Raw genomic sequence first — 6,000 nt, 5'->3', positions numbered from 1 at the left:
GAAATATTGTATTTGTGATTCAACACATATTATTTTTTAACTTTTCTTTGTAAATTATGCTAATCCTATAAAGATTCCTTATTTTTCCTTATTATTCCTAATTTTCTAGAATTAGAGAATTAGTTCATCTCTTTTCCCTGAAAAGCAGAGAATTTTCACACATTTCTTGTGGGAGACAACAGTATTATCTTCACTTTTCAGATGCAAAGTGAAGGGTCTGGACCAGAGCCCCACAGTGAGTAGCGAATAGGGAGAGAGCTGGAATTCCATATCAGAGTTCAGGGTCCAAGGCCGGGCAAAGAGGTTGTTAACCCAGACTCTGCAGATAAACACACGAGAAAGGCCATGTTTGTTCCTTACAGCCAAAGGTGTGTTTGGGGGAAGAACTGGACCCACACAACTCCTGTTCCTCTCTTTGCAGCTTCTGACCACTTCTCTTTCATATTTAATGCTCAGAAAGCTTGAAGTGAGTTCAAACCTTCTAGCACCAATCCAGTTCACCCTTCCTCACCTACCACCCCACACTTGGCTTTCTATCAGCAGAAGTGTGACTCCCTATTTCCCTCCTAAGGATGTCTTAATCTGAACAAAGCACAGCCTGATCCTTGAAAGATATATTGTTATTTTCAAAAAGTTACCAACAGATGATTCCAAATTCTACAGAGATCCCACCCCACCCCCGGCCAAACCACACAAAAAGATATTAGAAAACAGTAGGTACTCTTGCCCACACATTCAGAAAAACAGGGGAACAATCTGTTTTAAAACATCCAACTTGGGTATTGCATAGGGTGTGATCTCATCTAAATGGCTCTCAATTTAGTATGTGACAGGATAGAAATTCAGGAGATTCTTTTCATTTCCCAAAGATATATTTATTCCTTAGGGACACATTCATGGTTTGCTTTTCCATAATCATTTCTGACGTATTACTTATCAGACTCCAAGTTCCCTCAAAGAAGGGAATTAAATAGTCAGTCTCCATTAAAAATGCTATGAACAACCAAACAATTTTAAGAACCTTACTCTAGATGTCACAAAAAGATACATGTTGTAGAATCACTGCTCTAAAAGTTAGCAAAATTACCAACTCTAATTATTAACATAACTGAGTAAGGCAATGATTAAAAATTATCTATAAAAATAAAACAAAAGCTGTGTAATACATTGCACAGAGTCAGCAGCTTTTACTAACAAGACCAGTTCTATTCACATACACACAAATGGACACATGTACCAACCCAAACACTCACAAACCTCAAGTGGATTGAGCAAAAACTCCTTACAGAAATTCTGCAACATACTTTTTTTACACAGGCATTTTTAAATTAAAACTACAGTTTTATATGGATACCACCTAGTGGCCCAGAAATGAGGCTTCAACTGAAAAATAGTTATACCTAGGTTACATAAAGAGATAGAGAACACGTCACTCATAGTATGTTCTAAAATTTCTAATCTGTCTTCACCTGTGTAACTGTTCTCTGCACTGATACTTTCCCTACACCAGGAGGAAACAGATACAAACTGCAGTCCAGTTTCCACTCTTCTCTTAGTAGCTCAGCATATAAAAGAGTAGTTCCTCCCAACATTATGTGAGGATAATCCGTAGCAAAGCTGATTGTGTTCAGCCTTCCTAATATTTTTGTTAGCACTTGTGGGATCTAGAAGAGAAGGGAGTCTTTGTCCAGTGTCATCTCAGTGAGGCCAACTTTGCAACACATTTTTAAAAACTGCAATACCCTTATACCTCTGATCCCCCTATTTTGCTCTTCGTTTCATTTTCATGGCACTTACCGTCTTCTAATAAGATATGAAGGGTACCAGAATACTGAACACCAAGTACACTACTTTGGCATATGGATTATTTTAAGCTGAAGCAAATAGCAAATGTAAGAAAAGCTCTTTGACCTCCCCCTATTTGCCTAAAAATAAGACATAAATTTGTAAAGGTGTCCCCTCTCCCCTTCTACCTGGAAGGACAGTGGTTAATCAAGAGACACGGATCCGCTAGGAGACGGCACCAGTTCCCACAATCTGCTGCTCAAAAAACTAAAAGTCCTTTTCTTTGTCTCATCACTTCTCCAAAACCATATTATTCTTTTGTAAGATGCTATATAAGCCCAGATCCAAACACTCCTTTGAGTTACTCATCATTGAATTCGCACATGTATGTGATACACATGCTAAAAAAAAAAAAAAAAAAAAACTTCTATTTGTTTTTTCTCATCAATCTGTCTTTCGGAAGTCTCATTTACACAGCCCTATCCAATGAACCTAGGATGGATAGAAGAAAAACAAATGATTTCCTCCCCCTCAGCTGGACAATCAAGCCATTTATTAGATTCATTATATAATGTTTGTCTCCCCCGACTAAAATCTAAGACTCACAAGGGCAAAGATCTGGGTTTGTTTTGTTCAGTCATATCTCTAAAGTGCCTAGAATAGTGCCTGGAAAAGTTAGTACACAATAAATGTCTACTGAAGGAAATGAATGAAAGATGTTTTGAAAATGACTTACATTTAGTGGTTTTTTTCAGTCTCGAGTTTGAAACTAAGCACCCAGGGTAAAGAAATCATAACACTGTTGTGGCTGCAACTCACTGCTCCTGTTCCTTAAAAAGAACTGTATATACCTTTTTGATGGGTCAAAAACATTCCCTCTGGGGGAAAGTAGACAAAAGTGAGGAAGGAACAGCAAAGCTGGGACAGAAAAGAAAGTCAGCCTAGCTCTCTTCCTTTACGTTCTTCAGGTGGCAAACTGTCTGCACTTCCTGTGACAACGGTTTCCCTTAAAGGCTAACTGTGTTCCATGAAGAGAAATGGAGAACAGTGTGGAGATTCCTTAAAAAACTTGGACTGGAACTGCCATACAACCCAGCAATCCCACTGCTGGGCACACATCCCGAAGAAACCAGAATTGAAAGAGACACATGTGCCCCAGTGTTCATTGCAGCACTATTTACAATAGTTAGGACATGGAAGCAACCTAGATGTCCATTTCAGATGAATGGATAAGGAAGTTGTGGTACACATACACAATGGAATATCACTCAGCTATAAGAAGGAATGCATTTGAGTCAGTTCTAATGAGGTGGATGAACCTGTAGCCTATTATACAGAGTGAAGTAAGTCAGAAAGAGAAAGACAAATACTGTATATTAATGCATATATATGGAATTTAGAAAGACGGTAATGATGACCTTATATGCAAGGCAGCAAAGGATACACATATATAAAGAACAAACTTTGGACTATATGGGAGAAGGTAAGGGTGGAATGATTTGAGAGAAGAGCATTGAAACATGTATATTACCATATGAAAAACAAACGGCCACTGAAAGTTCAATGCATGAAGTAGGGCAAAGCTGATGCTCTGGGACAACCCAGAGGGATGGGGTAGGGAGGGAGGTAGGAGGGGGATTCAGTATGGGAGGATATGTGCACGTGTGGCTGATTCATGTGAAGTAATTATCTTCTAATTAAAATAAATAAATAAACTGAAAAAACAAATGAGGAAAAAATACAAGAGGAAAAAGAAAAAACTTTTTTTTTCAGGCAAAAAAGAAAAAAAACAGAAATTTGTTAGCAGAAGCAATTATTGTTTTCAAACTAATGTTTTGGGGTTTTTTTTAAGTAGGATCAAAGAAAAAGTAATGATGGGGTCTTTTTTTTCTCAGTTATCCATTTTATTTATTATTTTTTTATTATTTATTTATTTTTTGGAGGCTAATTCCTTTACAATATTGTATTGGTTTTGCCACACATTGACATGAATCCAGACAGATACTTTTCTCTCTTTTTGGGGGAAAGGAGTGATAAATAAATGTTGGGAAGGATGATCAAGAAACACTAAAATTAAATATGAAAGTGAAAAAGGTAACATTTTATACTGGGTATAACAGTATAGAGTAGACCTTAACATGTATTTATCTTTCCCTAGATATTGTGATTTTTAAAGTCTTTAAAACATGATTACATTTTTTATTCTTTATACTAAAACAACAAAAATTAGCAAAGGCCTCAAACATTATCAAACACAAACTACTCCTTCTTTGCTATACCCAATATGGTGCCAACCACATAGTAAGCGCTTAGAGTTTGCAGTGGTATTTTTTATGAATGAATTAATAGAGAATAAAAATCTTTAAGAGAACATACAAAGATGGAGAATATCAAAATAAAGGCACTAATATTGAACTGAGAAATGTAAGAAAAAGGAGGAGGAGGAATCACAGAAATGAGAGCAAGTAAAAGATTATCCACTCATTCTAGTTTAAAGAGTTTGGATGATTAAACCCCTTCAGATATTACTCTCCAATTAGAGCTAACTCTTTTTTTTTTTTTTTTTCCAGAGCTAACTCTTAAAAGCATAAGTTAGTAAGAAAAATGGGGAGAGGGGAGGATCAGGGAGCCCAGTAGCTTTCAAAGCTCAGAAGTCAAATTTTATGGAAGAAAAGCCATTTGATGTAGCTGCTCTGGGGCTTTCTGTTAAGTGCCAAGAACTGTTGCCTTGATGGCTAACACTCAGACCATAATTTATTGAAAGAGCTAATGTGGCAAAGACACAGCAAGGGGCATTTCCCACTGCTCAGTGCTGACTCTCAGCCCACACTGAAGACCTCCCCCCATGCGTCTCCATTCCCTCCTTACTGCCAGCCTCCCCGGGGTTAGGGCTCTCGGGTTAGCAATTCTGCTCTTGGAACTGTACGGTTCAAGGGAAACAGCCAGCCATGTGATTTGTGACTCACTGGGCACAAAGTTGCCCAGCTCTAATGATGGGCTTTCTGGCCACCAAACAACTGTCCCTAAAAAACCAGAGGGCCATCTCAGTCCTGCAAGAGAGGAGGCAACCTACTCAGGCACTAGTGAGGATCAGTTCTCAGCAGTTCCCTTCGTCTTCCTGAACTTGTCCCCGACCTTGTCCAGTTATTTTTAAAGGACTGTCAGAAAATGTGCAGAAAATTGGAGGTAGTATTTATAGAGCTTAGATGTGCCAAATTCTCCTTCTCTTGTATTTATTCCAAAAACCTCCTGGTTCTGTGGTTATATCTTTTCCTTTGGGGGAAAAAAAAAGCTCACTTTCACTTGTATGTACTTTTAACGGAAAGACCCAACAGTTTATTTTTCTCCTAACACTCAGAAATGCATCATGGGTGTGAATAAATCTGAGCTCTGATCTGACCTTTATCTTTACAATATAACATGAGCACAATAATAATTTACAGGGTTCAGTCCTAAGTGTGACATTTCAATGAGCCGGGTAAATATCATTACCTGCAGCCAGCATCCCACCAGGATTCAGACTGAGAGGCAGGTGGGTGTGGGCATTTTCCAGAGGAGAATCATTAATTTGACAGTAAGTACTGCCCTAACAGGCTCCCCAGGTGGCACAGCGGTAAAGAATCTGCCTGCTAAAGCAGAAGACTCAGGTTTGATCCCTAGGTCGGGAAGATCCCCTCGAGTAGGAAATGGCAACCCACTCCAGTCTATTCTTGCCTGAAAAATCCCATCGACAGAGGAGCCTGGCAGGCTACAGTCCATGGGGTCGCAAAGAGTCGGACACCACTGAGCACGTACACTCGTACGCACAGCCCGAAAATCAGTGAAAGTTTCACTCATCAGAGGACATTAACAATTGGCAATGTGATTAAAATACACACACACAAAGCCAAAGGGGGAAAAAATAGGCTTTCATTTAGCTGAAGAACAAAACCGTCTCCAGCCCTAGCTATGTCAGGTTGACTGAGCAGACCAGGTTCATGAACAATTGCTCAGGTCTTCCTTCCCTCTCTGTGTTGGTGGAGGGAAGGTCAAGGAGGCCAGAGACGCTTTAGCTGGAGCAGAATCCCCAGATGTCCAGGGGTTAGAAAGTTAGAAACTTGGGAAGAAGAAACAAGAAAATGGACAGATGGCTCTGCCTGTCTTCAAAGCCCAACCAATATATAAATCATGGAGGAGGAAATTCTCTGATGGCCCAGTGGTTAAGACTCAGGGCTT

Source organism: Cervus elaphus, chromosome 25 (assembly GCF_910594005.1).
Source record: "Cervus elaphus chromosome 25, mCerEla1.1, whole genome shotgun sequence".
NCBI lineage: Eukaryota > Metazoa > Chordata > Mammalia > Artiodactyla > Cervidae > Cervus > Cervus elaphus.
Note: the sequence above shows the minus strand (reverse complement) of the source record.